Source organism: Notamacropus eugenii, chromosome 7, assembly GCF_028372415.1.
Source record: "Notamacropus eugenii isolate mMacEug1 chromosome 7, mMacEug1.pri_v2, whole genome shotgun sequence".
Lineage (NCBI taxonomy): Eukaryota > Metazoa > Chordata > Mammalia > Diprotodontia > Macropodidae > Notamacropus > Notamacropus eugenii.
Window position 1 is genome coordinate 152,270,006 of NC_092878.1, and position 21,690 is coordinate 152,291,695.

Genomic DNA, 21,690 nt, shown 5'->3' on the forward strand with positions numbered 1-21,690 from the left:
AGTGGTTTATATGGCCTATAATCACATTCTTCTGAAGCAACACATCACTTTAGGCTCTCCAGGAATGATTTCTCTTATATTTAAAAAAGAAAAGCTTTTGCATATTCATCATTTATGAAAGGCTAATTTCTATACAAAAACAAACACAAAAAACAATCTATTATTGTTTATGCAGTGTCATGAAGTTCTCAAAATGTTTTCAAAGTTCAATTTATTTCAATACATATTTATGTATATATAATATGTATGTATTTCTAGCAACTTAGGGGATTTCTTTAGCATCAGACAAAGCCAGCCAGCCTGGCCAAAGCACACATGTAACCACTCCCTTGTTTCCCTCTCCTTCCACTCCCTCTACCCTGCAAAAACACACCACCCAGGTGATCAGACCAAGCAGTCACAGAGTGGTGAAAACAGTAGGACCAGGATATCCTCAGACAATAAAAGCAACTGCTTTCCCCTTCTATTGCCCTTCCCCTCCCTCACCTTAGTGCACTTGGATTTCTACCTGACTGTTTTTATAGCTCTCTCTCTAGTTCTGGAGTATGATTGGGACTCATACACTCTGCAAGGTTATGAAAATAGAACATACTCTTTTATCAACTTGGCTCCTGCTGCCTTCCAGCCCCACTCCCCCAACCAATTTGGCAGAGAGAGAGGGAGGGAGGGAAGGAGGATGAAAGAGAGAGAGAGAGAGAGAGAGAGAGAGAGAGAGAGAGAGAGAGAGAGAGAGAGAGACACAGAGAGAGACACAGAGAGAGACACAGAGAGAGACAGAGAGGCACACACACACACAGACACACACACAGACACACAGACACAGACACACACACAGACACACACACAGACACACACACACAGGCACACATACACAGACACACACACAGACACACACACACATACACAGACACACAGACATACACAGACACACACAAGCACACACAGACACACACACAGACACACAGACATGCACACAGACACACACAGACACACACACAGACACACACACACACGGACACACACACTTTCTCATTCTTGGCCAGAATATTCAGGTTGATGTTCATCCAGTTCTAACATCTTCAAACAGCAAAACAACATGAGAGAGGCCACAACAAAAGAAAAACAAGCCATCAGGGAATATCTTCTGGAAGTTCCATGGCGCCCTAAAAGGGACCAGACAAAAACTGACCACTTCTCTCTGTTCTCTTCTCATACTGGTTACAAAGAAGCAACGGGACTTTATTTGGACAAGGAGAATGGCTTACTCTCTCAGGGGTCCAGATGTAGGAAAGTAAGGTCTTAGGAACCAAGTGTACCATCTTCACAGTTTCTCCATGATCCTTTGGTTCTGTTGTTGTGTCCACTCTTATTTTGTTGTTCAGTCATGTCTGACTCTTGGCAACCCCATTTGGAGTTGCGGAGATACTGGAGTGGTTTACCATTTCCTTTCCTAGATCATTTTGTATGTGTTCATCCTTCGTTGCTGAAGAAGACCATGCCATCGGAGAAATCATGACATGACTTGCACTTGACTTTGTTTTGAGTGAGGGAAGGCTGTGCAGGTCACCAGCCTCACTTCTCCTCCAGAGCCATCTGGATCCAGTGACCAGATATTCGTCAGGATGACTAGAGATGACTGTGGATGAGGCATTTGAGGTCAAGTGACTTGCCCAAGGTCACACAGCTAGTGAGTGTCAAGTGTCTGAGGTGAGATTTGAACTCAGGTCCTCCTGACTCCTGCACTGGTGCTCTATCCACTGCACCACCTAGATGCTCCCTCCAGATCATTTAACAGATGAGGAAACTGAGGTAAATAGGGTTAAGTAACTTGCCCAGGGTCACATAGCTAAGTGTCTAAGGTTGGATTTGAACTCAGGAAAATGAATTTCTGACTTTAACCTCAGTATTCTAACCACTGTGCCATCCAATCTCATGTACTTTCTCTGCTACATTCTGTTTGGAGCCTTGCATTTCATGATCTCTACTCGTTTTCATTAGCTGGGTGATGGCTACTAGCCATTACTTAGTTCCTATTCATGGAGGCTAGAATGAAGATCCATCTAAGGCTCTGTCTGGAACCCAGTTTTTCCAGCATGGACATTATTGGTTCTTCCTGGAAGTTCATTAAAGATCAACAAAAACCACAGGAACTTGGGGAACACTGGATAATGTCTTGGGGAATACTGGATAAACACATTGGTTCACCAATTCTCTATGGTAATGATACTGATAAGCTCATGGTTACATGTTTAAATGTTAGATAATACATTAAAGAGGAAGTAAATGTGCTGTGAAATCAAATGTCAACATGGCCTCGAGAAAGAGCTGGATTTGGAGTCTTAGAATCTGAGATCAAAACCAGTCTTTCCAATTTGCTACCTGAGTGACTTTGAGTTAAATTTTGTTTCTTGCTCTATAAAATGTGTAGGTTGAATTAGATGTACAAAGTCCCTTATGGACCATTTGGGAACTTGGATGCCACACCAAGGATCGCAAAGAAGTAGGGCTTCTCTATAGTGTGTGAGGGAAGGATTTTGAAGGCTCCATATCTCCCATGGATGGAATGAACATGTCACAAATACATTTGATTACAAATGTAACTGACTCCTTTTGCTAATTCATTTAGAAGGTTCTGGAATATTGCTAGTGAAATTATGTCTCTTACTAATGAGGGAACTAGATTTAGACTATGAGATAGCTTCTGACGTATGGTGAAAGATATATCCACCTCCAGAGAAAGAATTGATAGAGTCTGAATGCAGATTGAAACACAGTTTTTTAAAGATTTCTTTATTTTTCTTGTTTGTTTTTAGTCTGTATTTTCTTTCACAATATGACTAATATGGAAATACATTTTGCATGACTGCACGTGTTAAACCTGTATCAAATTGCTTGCCTTCTCAATGACAGAGGAGGAGAAGGAACAAGGGAGGGAATTTGGAGCTCAATATTTTAAAAAATGAATGTTAAAAATGTTTTTATGTGTAATTGGGGAAAAATAAGATGTTAAGAAAAAGAACTAGTTTCCCTGTATTGCTGAACTAAAGTAATTAAAACAAGGAGCACAATGGGGGATATTTCACCAGGAGAAAAGAAGCAGAAGCCATCTTTCAGTATTGACAGGGCTAAGAAAGATGCATCAGACTTGATTTTATTTGGTCTCAGAGAAATTAATGAGGAGCAATGGGTAGTCTCACAGAGGTGGAGAACTATTGCTGTGAGGCTATATGTGACCCTCTAGGTCCTCAAGTGCATCCCTTTGACTGAATCCAAACTTCATAGAACAAATATATTCTAGGCTAGAAATCAAAGGGAACTTGCTAAGGATTAGAGCTGATCCAATGTGAAGGAAGCTGCCCAACACAAAGGGGTGATGAGTTTGATTTCCTTGAAGGTCTTCATGTAGTGACTGGGTAACTTCTTGTATAAGTAGCAGTGTAATTTCCTTTTGTGTGTGGGTTGGACTAATGGCTTCTGAGGCAACTTCCGATCTTAAACATCTGAGATTCTATGAACTCCAGGTGGTGTTGGATGAAGAGATTGGGTCCTACAAATGATGCTTTTTCCCTTTCCCTTTTTCATCTTCACTTTTTCCTCTTCCTTTGTGGCAGTCTGATTGTTAATAGAGCATGTTCACTCTCTGCTCTCCTGTCTTCTGCATAGGGAGACCTGGTGGGCATTGACATTTGAGTCCCCATTCAGCTCTGAATTTTATCAGAAGTCAGAAAGATGATTTGGGGTGATGGATCCTTTCTATTCCAGGTAGCTAGATGCTTTCTTTACCATACTGCCTAGTCAACCATGATGTCTTACCCTAAGCTGGTGGATGCTGATTCCTTCCAATTAAATACAATTCCACTCAATAACCATTTAATTGCCTACTATGTGCCAGGTATTATACTAGGCACTGGAGAGATGAAGGCAAAAATAAATTGGTCTGGGCTCTAAATGAGCTTGCATTCTACTTAGAGGAAAACAACATACAGATAAGTCTTTCTCTTTCTCTCTCTCTCTCTCTCTCTCTCTCTCTCTCTCTCTCTCTCTCTCTCTCTCCCCCTCTCTCTTTCTTTCTCTTTCTATTTTTCCATTCTCCCTCTCTCTCCCTCCCACTCTTTCCTCATACATAAATGCATTATGGAACTTTGTAAAACTCTTCCTGGCAGTGATATGATAGACTTGGTCTGACTCTTGTTTCATTATTTTCCTGGGTTACTAATGTACTGCTAGGCTGACATCATACCTGACTTCTTAAAAATTCTACTTATTTGGGATCATGTTTCTGGGTTAACTTAACTCTTAAGAAAGGAATGGATCTTCGTCAGAGATTGATTTCTCTCTGTTACCAATGGATCCCTTGTTTATCATTTTGCTTTACTGTTTTAGAGGAAAGGAGAGGAATTTTGGTGAAACTCAATTATCTCAATTCTTCCTTGAATTCCTTCACCCTGCCTGCAGTTTCTCATTTGGGAATGGGGAAAGGTATTTATATCACTATGTGTCTATCCTTACTAAATTTGTATGTACGAAATCAAAACCTGATTTTTTTTTATCTTTAAAAAATTCACCCAGAATGAATGTTCTCAAAGTTGATAGAGTTCCATCTCTCTCAATCCAGCTCCCTGTAAAATGTAGTGAGCTGGCATTCATCAGACAGACACTGTCAGGGTAACTAATTGTCAAGTCCACAGTGTTTCTCTTCCCAGCAGTGAGTATTTTCAGATCATTTTCTTTTGAACAATTTTTGTTTCCCCTTAAATTCTAATGGAAACGGAGAGGAGTAAGAAGTCAAATTCATCACACAAGCTGACAGTTCTAAGTCAACTGGGACAAGGAACTCCCAGGCGAAGAAATTCCTTTTCACTGATGCAAATTGGTACCTTCTTTAATGTGGTGAGTTGCCTAGAGCACTGAGAGGTTAAGTGACTTAACCTATGGTCACACAGTATTAAGTAAGACCTAAACACAGGTCTTCCTAGCTCTAAGGTTGCCTTTAGTCACATTTTCGCTCATAAGTCACTAATGCTACCCAAATCAGACAGAATACTACCATCTTTAAAATTCTAAGAGAGTGTACACTGGCCCATTCTCTCAAGGCCAGGCAGGCAACATCTCCTTCAGAGTTTCAAGGTACTCTAAAGGTTGTGTTCCTCCCATTTGTTAGGGGCCTATGACCAGCATTCCAGTTCTATTTAATGACTTCATATTGTGTAGCTATTACAAAAATATATTTGCCTCATAGATATAGCAAGAGCAAATGTCCAAACATTTTCTCCAAAATCTCAGGGGTATTATCCTAGGATTATGTTTGTGTGTGTCTGTGTGTGTGTGTGTGTGTGTAGGGGGAGGTGCAGGGGGAGGATTAGGTTCACAATTTAGCTAAGTTTCTATTGATCCTACCAAGTTATTGTCCAAAGTTGTTATCACTGCCAGATGAGTCTGTGTCTCGGCTTTTTCCTGGTCTAGCTTGCTGAAGGTCCTTTCTCCTTTTCCCTGAGGCCATCAATACTTTGGCTGTGCAACCAGACTCTGCAACAGTGGGATGAAGAAAGAAAATTCCATACATTGATTCTGTGCTAGCTGAAATGTCAAGGAGCCCTCTGGACTTTTTGAATTCATAAGATTATAGACTTTACTTTTTTTACTGGTCATTGAGTTCCTTCTCCAATGGCACTGAGGAAAAGGGACCATAGTTGAATCTGATAGAATTTGAATAACTTTATCCCTAATCAAATAGTCTATTCTTTAACATGTATTTAACTGTCTGGAACTACGTTCAGATTATCTGGCTGTGTTCCTTGGTTAATCTCTCCAAGGCACTTCCCTTCTGTATCATGATTTTCCAGGAAGCAGTTCCACAACATCTTCCATCTAGAGAGATGTTATCTTTTCCCTATTGTCCTCTATATGGGGATGCCAACTGAAGTACCCTGGGTATGTATCAGAGCACCATTCTATATACATGTGGTAGATTTCAGAAAAGGAAACACAGATGACTTTGAAGCTGCAATATCATTTTGTGAGTGTAAAAAAAAAAGGCTGAAGTCTTTGCTCCTGTATAGACTCTGCCACTTGCATGAGTTCTCATCACATTTTCTAAATTGTGGAAGGTTTTAGCTCTAGAATATCCTGACCTACTTGTTGAGATGAAATGAAAAAGGTTACTAGACTTTTTTCTCAAGGAGGAGCCCCCATTCTGCTACATTCTGAAGGGAAAAAAAGATGCAACATTGAATGGTTTTAAAAAGAATCAGTTGAGTGAATAGACTTAGAACAACACACCAGCAATTTTCTTCTCTACCCTTTTCTACTTCATCACACAATCAAGTCAAACTCAAGATTAGAAATACACCAACAAATTGAAATGGATTGTTAAGATTCTCAGATATAGATAATTCAAGTCTCTTTGGTACCAGTTACTTAACTAAATCAGGTGTTAATGTTTTAGGGCCTGAATTTTTCAGGTAAATGTTTTCATTGTCTCCCTACCAAAACATACAACTTAATAATAGTAATTTGTTGTTGTTGAGTTATTTCAGTCATGTCTGACTTTTTGTGACTTCATTGAGGTTTTCTTGGCAAAGACACAAAGGTGGTTTGCGTTTCCTTCTCCAGATCATTTTATAGATGAGGAAATGGAGGCAAACAGGGTAAAATGACTTGCTCAGGATCACATAGCTAGTAAGTATCTGAGGCCAAATTTGAACTCAGATTCTCCTGACTCCAGGCTTGGCACTCTATCCACTATGCCAATCAGCTGGTTGAAATATCTTTTACATTACCTAAATTTTCCTCTGCACCCTTTCCTCTTACCTTCCCTAAGAGCCATCCAATATGATAAAGAAAAGATTTGAAAGAAAAAAAAGAAAAAGAGAAGAGAAAAAGTAATCAGCAAATCCAGTCAATAAAATGTTCCACAACTATTGACCTCCCTCCTTTGCAAAGGAGGGGGAGGAGTTGTGTTGGTAAAACTCTACCAATAGTGCACTAGTGTGCCTGCCTTCCCATCTCCCCTCCCGCAATGATTATTCCCATGTTTTGTTATTTTTGCCAATGTGCAGAGTATCTCATAAAGCTTTGCAGTTATTTTAATTTGTATTTCTCTTATTATTAAGTCATTAGAATATTTTTTCATGATTGTTAATAGTTTGTAATTCTTTTGAGTACTATTTGTATGTGTCTATACACATATAACTGAAACCCAATGCTACACATGCATTTGTTGTCTATATATCTTTGGCACAAAACCCTTATCTGAGAATTTTGATGTAGTTCCTCCCCCACCCCCCATTTGACTACATTCTTTCTATTCTAGATGGACTAATTTTGTTCGTGCAAATGCTTTGCAACCTCATGTAATGGAAATGCTCTGCTTTAGCTTTTGTAATTGTTTCTATTTTTTTCCTTGTTTAAGAATACATCTCCCACCCATAGCTACAAAACGTATAAGATTTACTTCTCTTTAACTTGGTAAAACTTACGTGGTGTTTAAAGTTCAGGTCAGGGATTCTCTCCTCTTCCTCCTCTTTCTCCTTCTCCTTCCCTCTGAAATGTATTCTTTTACCTCTTTATCTTCCTTGTTCCTCTTTTGAGAAACTTCAAATTATTCTATCTTTTGTCACTAAGCCATTATCAACTAAAGTGCATTTGTCTCACCATCATGAAAGTTTTCCTTTTGGAATTTTTATTTCTTATCCTCCTTAATCTTCCTTGATCTTTCTTGATCCTAATCCACAAAAACCAAAAGTAGAATCTGGACTTGGAAATTGTTTTTCAAATTTTCCTCAATTTCTCTCAAAATTTTACTTACCAAATATGATCACTGGACTTTTCCTTATTTGTGTTAAACTCTTTTCTGTTTTGATCATTTCCCCATAGGAAGATTTTCTCCTATACAAGATGGAAGCAAAATGATGGTTGTGCCCCAGAGGGATCACAAACTCAATGTGTCCAAAATCAAACTCATATGTTCCCTAAAAATTATTTGATTTATCTAGTTCCTGGCTATCTCCTCTTCTATCTATCCATCACAATCTGTCAAAAGAATTCCCTAAAGCTCAAATTTTACCAGATAACTACCCTGCTAAACAAAAAATAATAAACAAAAAAACCCCACTTGTCCTTGATCCTTTCCATGCTCCAAACTCCCATTTCTATTGATGGAGCCACCATCCCTCCAGTAATCCAAATTCACTGCCTTAGAGTCATCTTTGACTCTTCCTTATTCAATTAGTTGCCATGTTTTATGGATCCTCACTTCACTACATGTCTTCAGTCTATTCCCCTTCTTTTAACTCACATAGTTTCTATCCTATTTTAAAATCTAGTTGTCATTTGCCTGGAGTATTGCAATAATCTCCTAATTGGTTTCCTTGGCTCCGCTCTTTCCTCTGTCCAATCCGTTCCCCACATATCTGCCAAGCTGATATACTTAAAACATAGAACTATGTCATTTCTTTCCTCCCACCCCTGATTAAAATATTTTATGGCTCGCTATTGCTTTTTGGATAAAATACAAAATTCTCAACCTGGCATTCAAAGCACTTTACCATCTGGTCCCCACCTACCTTATAGTATTATTTAATATTATTTCCTTCCATTCCCTTTCCATTCCATATTCTGCTAATCATTTTTGTTGAATTAAACTGAATATTGGTGGACAGTACTAAATTCTGACATGAGAGACTGGTTTTCAAGCCCTTCTTTCATAAATCTTTAATTCAGTTCAACAGGAAACATCCTATGTTGTGCAATGGAAATACAAAGCTATTCCTGTTCTCAGGGAATTTCAGGTTGAGTAATATGCGCATAAGTAGCTGGGATATAAGGGAGAAAATGAGAAATACAAAAGAGAAATCCTGACAAAGTGCCCTGAAATTTTAAGAACAAAAGGCTACTTTCAATTGGGTTGATTGGGAATAGTATAATGCAGAATATGAGTTGTAAGAATAGAAAGAATTCAGAGAAGGAATAGCCAGTGAGTACAGTTTCATTGAAGTTCAGAATACTTGTCAGAATAGGCTGGAAAGAAAGGTTAGATCTGCATTGTGCAGGATCATAAAAATAAGTTTAAGGAGGTTGCATTTTATCTTATAGAGAGCTATTGGAAGTATTTTGGCTTGCTTATTAATTTTTGTCTAGTAGGAGAGTGATCTGGTGAAATTCAAGCTTTGGAGAATTCTTTGGGCAGATGTGTGAAGGATGGATGAGAGAGGTGAGTGACTGGAAGTAGGTAGCTCAGGTAAATATGACCAAGGGTGGTGACAATGTCAATGGGAAGAAGGCAAAGGATATGAGTGGTATTGCGGAAGAAACTTAGTGACTGATTGGAGAGAGGGAATAATTGCTGTACCTGCTGCTGCAGCTGCTCACAGCCCTAAATGAACCTCCTGGAAGTCAGAATCTCTGGATTTTATCTACGGGCCTCACTTTTAAGAAACCATCTGTTTGACCTCAGAAGAAGACTTGCTATTTGAATATAGTCGGCTGTGCTAATCAGACTTGAAAGAATTTTAAAGATAACATTTTAGCTGTTTTTAGCTAGAGTGTAAAATCCTAGGTCTTCTTTCTTTGTTTAAAATAAATGGATTTGGATGATATAAGGAGTGTCCCTGTGTGATCAACAAAATCATTTTTTAAAATATTTTATTGACGCCTACATTTTTTTTTGCTCCCAACAGTCATTTTTGTCAATACTTGCCCTCTACCCAAGAAGCAATTCTTGATGATATCAAAGAAAAACAGTTAAGCAAAACCAAATGGCAACCTATAGCAAATTATACAACAGTCAGCGTTGTCTCTTTACCTAGAGGAGGGAAATGTTTTTCCTCTTGGTTACTGGAAAGGTCAAGTTTATTAAAATATCTGGACAGAAGATTTCATGAAATTAACTTAGGAAAAAATTTAACTCCTTGAAATTGTTGGAAAGAGATGAAGTCAATGAAGCTAAGACACTGAAAAAAATCTAAAAGAAAAGTTCCCGAGAATATGGACAGATTCAACAAGCATTCCAACCGAATAAACATTTATAGTTAGCCCTTCCACATTGCAGGGTGTGGCACCCCTGTGATCTAAAATAAATCTGCATAAATTTTTTTGACCCTCCCTTTGTACCAGAGAAGAAGTAATTGTGCATACTTATAGTATTAAAGGATTTATGCATTTCTGAGTTTCTGAACCTTTTTTTGTCATCTGTTGACCTTTGTGGCTGTCTGTGGCTTCCACAAAACTCCTCCCAAATTCCCATTTAATTTCTTATGTTGACCTATGATATGTTAAAACTGTGATGGGGAAAGTCAAGATATGAAAGATATAACTATATTAAGTATTTATTATGTCAGATATTTCACTAAGAGCTAGAGACACAAAGATAAAAATGAAATGGTCCTTGGTCTCAAGGAGCTTAAAATCTATTATGCAAACTTAAAAAAAAATCCCAACACTCAAAAAGACAAAACATAGACAGAGAAAGTTAAATACTATTCTTTTAAGACTAGACCTCTGGTAGTACCTCATCTTCAACTTAGAGTCTCGGAGTGTTTCATGGAATGCTAAGAAGTAGAGACTTGCTTGAGGTCACATATCCAATATGTGTCGGAGACAAGTCCTTCCTTACTTTCATGCCAGCTTCTCTATTCATTTCATTTCACATATATACCAAGTAATTTCCAGGGGGAGATCACTAGCAACCAATGTGACTTTGTACATCGCCTACTCATTTGAGAAGGAATTTAGATCGGGATGGAAACGAGGTGAAGGTTGGTAATGGGGGACATTGTCCCGGCACTCTCCTAAATCATGAGGAGTTAAATGATGACATTTAGCAACAAAAATAGGAGAGAAGTAATAAAAAGTCACATGGACACTTTTTAAGTTTTTTACTTTACTACTGACATGAAAAAGCAATGTACATTTTCTCTGGAGAGCCATTTCTTTTTTATGAAATAGTATGATTAACCTGTGAAATGGAGACATCCTGCCTGGAATTCAGCTAATGGTGACAACTATGGGCTTTCTCAGACGCTCCTTGGATCATTCTGGAAGATATTTTTACCATTAACTCCTCACACACAGTTGTTTATTTGTGATGACCATCCAATGAGACTTAAAAATAAGATCAATCCTGAGGACTCTTCTGAATTTTTATCTAAACTATGAACATGCATTTTTGGATTTTAGGAAATGAGTTGCTTTTTTCTTAAAGAAATTTTTCTTTAAAAATAAAATTGTTTTTACCATGGGCAACTAGGTGGTGCAGTGAATAGAACACTGGGTCTAGAGTCTGGAAGATCTGAATTCAAATCCAGCCTCAGACACTTCCTAGCTGTGTGACTCTGGGCAAGTCACTTAACCCTATTTGCCTCAGTTTCTTACCTGTAAAATGAGCTGGAGAAGGAAATGGAAACCCACATCTGTGTCTTTGCCAAGAAAACCTTTCCAGGAGTCATGACAGAAAAATAGTGGAACAATAAGATAAAATCCTAGAGGAATTTTCTTGCAACTGACCACAAAAGATTGATGTTTGTCATGCTGAGATGATTATCTACCCTTGTTATTTAGAGCTCAATAATCTCCTTTGGGAGTGAAGTTAAAAAGAAAGCTGTGAAATGTAGCCCTCCCATAATGACAACTAGCATTGGGAAGGCACTAAAAGATTTTCAAAGCCCTTTTTATGTATCATTCTCTTTGACCCTCAGAACTCTGTTAGGTGAACGCTGTTATTATATGGAAGCATTTGGAGTGCCATGCTCCTTTCTCACACCTTCTTACTTCCCTTCTTTAGACTTCATATTGTAAAATAATATATCCAGGTATGGCAATGCATGCCTAGAATTTCAACTCTTCAAGAGGCAGAAGCTGGCAGATCGCATGAGCCTGAGAGCATAGGGCCAAGCCAATTTAGTGGGTGCCTATGCTAAGTCCAGCATCAGTACATCAATATGGTGAGACCGAGGCAGGAGAAAGGAGGGAGTCCCTGTAGAGGAGAGACAGAGGATTAGAGTGCTTAAAGAAGGGCAAACCTGCCCAGGTTGGAGTCTAGAAATGGGACAGGTCAAAGCTCCCTTACTGAGCAGTAGTGGGATCGTCTTGGGGGGTGACCTCTGCCCTTCCAGCCTGGGCAAGAGAGGGATATCCAAATAAGGAGAATGCAACAATCATAGTAAGAACTATAAGAAAAGCAGCGGCAGGAGCAATAAATTAGTCTAACGTCCTTGGTCATACCTGGCTGTTCCCAGCAATCACATCGTTCTTTCTTTATCTCCCAGTTCCAACGTAATTCCCAGCACTAAACCTCTCTCCCCACCAAAGGCTCAACCTCTTTCTTTGAGATACCTTGGGTGAAAGTTTGGCAGGATTTCTGCTCTCCCCAGAATTAGGGTGAAGACAACGTAATTGGACAAAAGTCAGCGGCCTTTGAATGGAGCATTTAAGACCTGAGCCCTCTTCCCCCCCTGCCCCCAAGCTTTCATGGGATTAGGATAGTTAGACTGGAATGAAGAAGAAGTCAATTATTTCAGTTTACCTTTGGTTGGAAAAGAAACAAGGATCAAAGAGTTCAACAACGACAATGCTCCTAGGGTTTGTCAAAAGTTAAGTGAGTGTTATTATGATGAATGAAACAAACAAACAAATTGGTGAAAAACAAACTATACCTAAATGGAAATCCTACTTCAGTTTTGACTGGGGAACCTTTTCAACTGTCTAGAAATGTCATAAAATGTAACTACAAAATGGCCTATGGTAGAGATTTCCAAAGGTAAGATGGGAACTCTGTCACTTTCTGTTTTTCAAACTCTCAGAAGAAATCCTTAGATTAGAATAATTTAAATTAATTTTTATAAAATGTTTTTGGGAAGCTGGTCCTAAGATACAGTGTATAGAATTTCCTTGCATGATTAGTTCCACTTTACAAATGAGGAAAGTGAGGCTCAGGGACGTTAAATGATGTGCAGCTACTAACTGTCTGATGCAGGATTTAAATTCAGGTCTTCCAGCATTTGTTCTACTATTTCAGTCTGTGGCAGTCAAAAAGCATTTATTAAGTGCCTAATATGTTCCAGGCACCATGCTAAGCATTGGGCCTGTCCTCAAGGAATTTATAATCTAGAGGGGGAGATGACAAGCAAGCAAATATGTACAGATAAACTACATACAGGATAAATAGGAAATTTAGTAAAGGGAAGATACTAGAATTAAAAGGGATTAGGAAAGGTTTCCTGTAGAAGATGGGATTTTAGGTGGGACTTGAAGGAAGACAGGGAAGCCAGAAGGCAGTGATGAGGAGGAGCGAGTGAGAGCGAGTGAGAGAGAGAGAGAGAGAGAGAGAGAGAGAGAGAGAGAGAGAGAGAGAGAGAGAGATACAGACAGACAGATAGAGACAGAGTATAGGGAGGTGTGATTTAAGTTGCAAGAAGACTGGAAAAGTTGGGAGTAGGCAGGGCTAGCTTGTGAAGGTCTTTGAAAGCCAAACAGAAGATTTTGTATTTTGATCCTAGAGTTTCTAGGGAGCACTGGCATTTATTGAGTGAAGGGTGGAAGGATGGAGTGACCACCTAGTTGCCAAGGCACTTACTAAAGCTCTTTTCTTTTACACCTGCCCCTCTGAACTGGATTTATTATTTGTAGCTGAACTTAAGCCTCCTCATTTTTGGACACTAGGGGGCACCATTGCCCATCCTTTGCGTGAGTGCCCAAAAGAACACTTACAGGCCAGAAAAGCTAATAATTATCTCCATCTGGAGACTCCCAGTTTTTTCCTCCCCCTTTAGTTAAAAATTATCAGGGTAGCTTCCTTTCTGTCTTTCTTCCTAGTCTTAATTCCCCAGCTACTGGGTTGGGTAAAATTGGTGATGTCACCCATCTCTAGAGGAAATAGGGTAGGGTCTATCTGTGAAAATAGTGCTGACCCTGGCCACCCACAGCATGAGTTGGAGCATCAGCCTTGCTAAGAGCTGTGTGTGTGACTTCAGTCAAATTGCCTAACCATTCTGGACCCCACTTGCCTCATCCGTAAAATGAAGAGGTCAGTCTAAATGACTTTGGAGGACCTGAGCTTGAAACTCTAGGAGGATAGCATGGTCCCTGGAGCATCATCTTCATCCTCATCATTACACAATAAATAAAAACAATAAACATTTATACAAAGCAATATGGTAGCTCATTCTATCCTTCCAACAAACCTAAAAGGATTGTTAACAATATTATTAATAGTATTAACATGAATAATTATTAATCAATTATTCTACTAATTAATCTAATAAGTATTAAAATTTAATTAAGGATTGTCTGACTCATAATAAATTATTAATATATTACCCAATAATATTGATAATATTATGATTTCCCCATTTTACAAATGAGAAAAATAAGGCCAAGGGAGTAAAGGGACTTTCTCAGGATCACACAGCTCTTAGGTGTCTGAGACTCAATTTAAAGTCATATAGTCTTTGCTCCAAGCCTAGGGCTCTTCCACACTGTACCATCTAGCAGTATTATAGTAAGTATTTAATACATACTTCTTGACTGATCCTATGAGGTATCTAGCTTTCCTCCCACCTTTCATTATATCTTTTCACATTCTAGATACATGAACAATTGAAATGATGTACTAACCTTTATGCCACATATACTAAGGGAATCAGAAAGATAACTGCATTTTTAGTTTCCTTCTCTCCACTAAGCTCACCAGTTCTTCATAGGAGACAATCATTATCATAGTGGTTTAAATACCTGACAAGGAATCAAAAGACCTGAATTCAAGACCTTTCGTGTGACTATGGGTAAGTGACTTCATTTAAAAAGGGGGGAATTATACTTATAATACCTGACAGATGGGGTGGTTGTGAATATCGCGTTTCACAAAAAATGAGAACATTTGTCACTAATTAGAAAGAGATGAATTGTCTTTCCTAATGATACCTCATCGTTTCACCTGTAACTGACAAGGCAGCATATTGTAACTAACAGTCTTCATGGACAGCATGTTTAATGATGGAAGGTGGAAGTTTTGAGAGGAATGCCTTTCAAGTTGGGTTTTTCCCCTGCAGAGCTCTGCAACAAAGGTAAGGATGACATCACCAGCTTAAGCACTCCAGGACACAATGTTCTAGCCTCTGCCAATTGAAATCTTAGAATTGGAACAAACAGTGGTCGAGTTGTCTTCGAAAGGATAGCATAATGCTTTATAGCAAGTAAGCTTTTAGAGAGTTCCTTTGGCAGAAATTCTATAATCGATTTTGAAAGAAATGATCTTTTTGAAATGCCTCGCTTCTGACATCCAGCTGGAAGCCACTGAAGATGTGTTGGTGCCGTGGGTGACCTTGCTCTCAATAGGCCTTTCATTCAGCAGAGATGTATCACTGTTCTAGATAAGAAAGGAAATACAAGGCATGGCCTTTGAACTCCAGCAGTTTACGGGCTAGTTCCTGTGTTGCTCATTTTATGTTTTCATCACGGTCAATGACAACTTCATACTCAAGTCAGACAGCTCCCTTCTCTCAAAACTGAAAAAAAAAATGGTGTGTTGACTTCTCTATCAGCCTATCTCATTGAGTTCAGTCTCCAGAGTTGAGTTGCCAGGCAACTATGATATGACAGTGCTGATGCTATGCCTAGGATGATATGTTTCCCAGTTAGGGAAAGACTGAACAGGAAAAAGGCACCCAAATAATTTCCTTCTGAAAGGTTTTTTACAAGTCAGGTCTGAGTGTCCAAGCAGCATTTTTTTCCAAGGGGAACAACGACCAAAAGAACTAACCATTGTTAAGTGCTTACTACATGCCAATCACTGTGCTAAGCATTGGGTTTACAAGGAAAGGGAAAGGAAGTCCCCTCTCTCAAGGAACTTCTAGTCAAATGGGGGAGACAAGATGTAAACATGCATGTACAAACAAGAATAAACTGGAAAAATCAAGAGAGGGAAGACCCAGAGGGAAGGGAGGTCAGGAACAGCTTCTTGCAGAAGGTAGAATTTTTAGCTAAGACTTGAGGGAAGCCAAGAGACAGAGATGAGCAACAGAGCACATTTCAGGCATGAAGGGCAGCCAGTGAAAATGCCCAGAGTTGGCAGATGGAGTGTCTTGTACAAGGGACAACAGGAGGCCAGTATCACTGGATCTCAGAGTATGTGGAATCTATAAGACATATAAAGACTGGGAAGGTAAAAAGAGACCAGCAAAACAGAGGACTTTCTATTTCCCCCTGGAAGTGAAAAGGAGTCCCATATTTATTGATTGGGGTTGAGGTGAATGGTGTCATGGTCAGACCTGTAATTTAGGAAGATCACTTTGGTGGCTGAATAGAGGATGGATTGGAGTTGGGAGAGACTTGAGGCAGGCAGACCCATTAGCAACTATTACAATATTACAGAGGTGAGGAGATGAAGGCCTGTGGGTGGGGGAGGAGTCAAAGGAGATGAGGGATCATATTAGAAAGATGTTACCAAGATAGAATCAACAGGCCTTGGCAAGTGATTGAATAAAGATGAGACAAGGATGATACTTAGGTTTCAAGCCTGAGTGACTGAGGAGATGGTGGTGACCTCAATAGTGATAAGAACAGGAGAGGGTTTGGGGTAAGGGGGGATAATGGATACAGTTTGGGATACTGAATTTAAGCTGTTTATAGGGTATCCAGTTTGAAATGTGCAATTGGTGATGTGAGACTGGAGACAGGTTAGGTCTGCATAAGTACATTCAATAATCATCTACACAGAGATAATAATTAGTTCCATGGGAGCTGATGAGATCACCAAATGGAATAGTATAGAACGAGAAGAGAAGAGGAGAGAAGGGGAGGGAAGAGGAGGTGAGGGGAAGGCAGGAGTGAGAACTCAGGATAGAACCCTATGGTTAGTGAGCATTACCTGGATGAAGATCCAGCAAAAGAGACTGAGGAGTGATCCTACAGGTAAGAGGAAAACTAGGAGATCAATGCCATGAAAACCTAGAAAGAAGTGCTTATCAAAGAGAAGAGGGTGGTTAACAATGTCAAAGTACAATGAAAGGAAGGATGAAGACAGAAAAAAGTCATAAGATTTGGTCATTAGGAGATCATTGGTAACTTTGGAGAGGCAGGTTTGCGTGAATGATGAGATTGGAATCCAGAATGTAGAGAATCAAGAAGGGAGTGAAAAAAAAGAAATAGAGGCATGTATTGTAGGTGACCTTCTCAAGGAACTGAACCACAAAAGGGATGAGAAATATGAGATGATAGTTAATGGTGAATGACAGATTTGGTGAGAGATTTTTTGAGAATAGTGGAGATATGGGCACATTTGTAGGCAACTGGGATCTAGCCAGTAGACAAGGAAGAGCTGAAGATTAGTGGGAGCATGGGGACCATAGAGGAAGCAATCCACTGAAAAGGATGGAATGGAATGGGACCACTTGTGCATATTTGCCTATTTGCCTTGGCAAATTTACCTTCACAAGGAGAATTGCTGTTTCATTTTGTGAGGCAGGAATAAGATAGTGGTAGGAAAATAAAAAAGGAAAAATGGTACCTTGTGCTAATAGCGAATATCAACTCAGTTTGGCATTTGATTCAAGAGACTCCATTGCCAACACTTCTGTGACTCAAAACTTCAAGTTCAAGGATATTGAATCATATAATTTTCAGTCCAAGACTAAGTGTGTAAGTGCTTCCAGGATGCACACTGGGGATTCACTCCATAATGTAGATGGTGACTCTTCCATGAATTAGTAGACAGTCTTCACAAGAGCTGCTGTAACCAAATAAACTCATCACCTGCTGACCTTGGTCATAGGTGATTCTGAACTTCTCCAGGTTTGTTCTCAGATGATATACATAGAATCCTAGACCGGGTTAGATGGATAGATAGATAGATAGATAGATAAACAGATAGATAGACAGATAGATAGATAGATAGGTAGGTAGGTAGATAGATGATAGATAGATGATAGATGGATGGATGGACAGATAGAAATGGTAGATAGATAGACAGAGATGGTAGTTAGCTAGGTAGCTAAATAGATACAGATAGTAGAGAGTGTAAAAAGAGATGGTAGAGTAAATAGGCAGAGATTGTAGACAGACAAACACATTAGATATATAGATGATAGATAGATAGACAGATAGACAGAGATAGTAGATAGTTAAGCATTCTAGCTTAATCTTCAATCATCTAATGTTAACTCCATAAAAATAATCAGAATAGGACTTTTTTAGAAGAAAACAATGTCATACGATCTATAACAGAATTATTTTCTACATAAATGTTGGACAGTTCTCTGGTGCACTGTTGAAAAGGGTGAAATTTTCTGCCACTGAGAGTCTGTCATCTGGGACAGTCTAAGCCTCCAAGGAAAGAATGTCTGAGTCCCTATTGGCTGGTTGCTGACTTTCCATTCAAGAAAATAGGTACCAAATGTGGAAATGGCTGCTCCCTTGATCACCCCATCCTTGCTTCTTCGAAATTCCAACAAAAGGGGGAAAAACCAACATTGCTCCTTTAAGACTTAACTCCTCTTTGGTTTGTGAATCCTGACATGCCAAAGAATCAGAGCTTTATCCTTCAGTGTACAATTCCCCATGTCTCAGAGGTACCACAGGTTATATCAGTATTTTCATTTACATCTTTGATCTGCTTCCAGACCAAAGAAGGTTTATTTAATGAATGATAGTCCTGAGCATATGGAGGCAATGTGAAGTAGCAGAGAGGGTACTAAATCTGGAATCAGAAAGAGATAGGTTAAAACCTCACCCTTTTCTCTTATTGGTTAAGACTTTGGGCAAATTATTTAAATGTCTGTGTCCCTCAGACAATTGCGCGGTGATGCTGTGTTGAAATGTAGAAGTTTGACAAAAATTGCTCCTGGAAACAGCAAAAACAGTCTTCGGTTATGTTATAGACATAGCATATCTGCCCCTGGTCACTGATGAAATCACAGATGCCTCCTACAGCTTGAGAGAGTACATTTGTCTTTGGTTCCCATTTTGTGCTTAGGATCTATTGCATTTAGTAATTTTCCAACTTGATATTTTAAAAGTGAATGGAGTGCAGGGTTCTTGGGGAGAGCAGAGAGCAAGTTTGTATAAAGGGACATATTCTCGAAATTTGTCCCCTACATCTTGAGACTAATGAGAACATGGCTCCTGATGGGAGGGATTAGAAGAGTACTTCAGAAAAATCAATGTCACAGGAGAACTTTCTCAGTTGGTAGGTTGTACCTTTTCTAGCTAATTATGTCTTGCAGGTTTCGAACACTTCACAAATCATCCATTGCCTGGTCTGTCAACATTATATTCCATCATCATCAAAAGTGCTTATTATATACTTAACATGTGCCAGTCACTCTACTGAACATTGATGAAACAAAGAAAAGCAAAAAAAACCAAAAAAACCCCAAACCCAACAAAAAACATAGACCTTAACTTCAAAGAATTCTTATCTGAGTAGTACAAACAATATGTGAATTACTACATATCTATCCATCCATCCATCCATCCATCCCTCCATCCATCCATCCATCCATCCCTCCATCCACCCATCCATCCATCCATCCATCCATCCACCTATCCATCCACCTATCCACCCAAGTATCCATCCATCTATCTATCTATCTATCTATCTATCTATCTATCTATCTATCTATCTATCTATCTATCTATCTATCTATCTGTCTGTCTATCTATCATCTATCTATCTACCAATCCACTTATCTATCATCTATCTCTCTATCTATCTCTCTATCTCTCTATCATCTATCTCTCTATCTACCTTTTCTATATGCATATATGTACTCTCTCTTTCTCTCTCTCTCTCTCTCCATCTCTATCATCTCTAGCTTTATCTGTCTGCTTGCCTGCCTACCTGTCTATCTGTCAAGATAAATAGATATCTTGTATGTAAATAGGATATATATCTACATATAGATATATACAATACAGTTATGTATTCATATATGTGATATAAATAAGAAAGAAGCTGTAGTTTATAAAGGAAGGCAATCGCAGCGGTGGGAAGAAGGGAACAGAGAGGAAGGGGAAATTCAAGAAAGGCTCCTCCCCAATGAAGAGGAGACACAAAGGAGAAGATATACATACATACATATATATATATATATATATATATATATATATATATATATATATATATATATATATATATATATATATATATATATATATATATATATATATATATATCTTCTACACACACATATAAAAGTAATAATAGAATATTAATATATCTTAATATAATATAGAGAGTATTAATATGTGATAGATGTAATAATATGTAGTATAATATATTATATAATATGTAATATATTAAGGGAAATTCTTACAGCCTATATAATCCTCCAAAGTCCTACAATTCCTTTACAGATACAAACAAAGACAGTAACGTATCAGTTAGTCTTTGGCAGTGAGTTCCACTTCTCCTCTCTTTTCATTTTGCATCTAATTTTTTCTTTAATTTCCTGAAACATGCTTTTCAGTTTGTTAGTTATACTCACATTTCTGTTTAAAAGGGCTACAGTGATATTTGTACTGGTAAATTCAGTGGTAATCTAGGGGTCCCTGCCTTCATTTTCTGTGAGTGCTCTCTGTACCATTTGAAACTCTTGGCCATAGTCTTGAAATGTCACCTCTCTTGGTTTCCGTGACCTTTTATTTCTCTGATCTTTTTTATTCCGTCAACCTCTGCCTCCAGGCAGGTACACCCAGTTACCTAAAACCTAGGCAAACAATATCCTTGGAATTTTTTTTTTCCCTGGCCCATCAGAAAGTATGCAATAATCTCCTAGACTGGGAGATGTTGACCTTGATGTCAATTTGTTTTGGCAGCTGGGTGCCCTATGTTTGTGGCTCAGACTCCTTTACTATGCTTCTGACAATTTGGGATATTTTACTGTCTTGACCTGTCAGAGTCTCTGTTCCGAGGGCCAGCTCTTACAGGATAGATGGTACAACAAGGAGGAGGATAGGAATATTCATGAGTCTCTGCGTAGCTACTCATTAGAAAAACTCCTTTCCTGGCTGGAGCAGGTGATTTTCTAGAGAATGTTTACATAGGGTAGTGAGGGACCTTAAAGTCCAAAAGGGATGGCCAGGCTGGATAGAGGGAGGTGTGTAGATTAGCTTGAGTTCTTTTATCTTAAAGGCAAGAGAAACTACCTGGTGGGGGAAACAAACAATTTCTATGACCATTTCCAAGCTGCCATGGATCTTTTGATCCCAAAGAGTTTGGCTAAGAATTGCTGCTCCTCTCACATTCTCAGTTTCCTGAGTTCTGACCTTAGCCTTGGCTGCATAAAACCTTTCCTGATTTCCCCAAATGGGTATCTCTTCTCTTCCCAAATTACCTTATATTAACCTTGTAAACATAATTCCTCTGTTTGTATACATGTTCTCCCCCAACACAATGGAAACTGCTTGAAGGAAGGGATTTCGTATTCCCTCTGCCCAGTATGGTACCTGATAAATGCCTGATCATTGAACTTCGGAAGGAACCTTCCAGATCCATGATATCACGGATCCTGTTTGATTATCTCAGAGATTACTTCTGTGGTTTTAACTTCTGCAATCTAGGTGGAATCTCTGAATTAATGAAACAAGTCACAGTAAGAAATATCTATCTATATATGCATGTATATGTGTATGACCATGCATACATATACACACATGTATACGCATACACAAATGCATATACATACATGTATATATGTA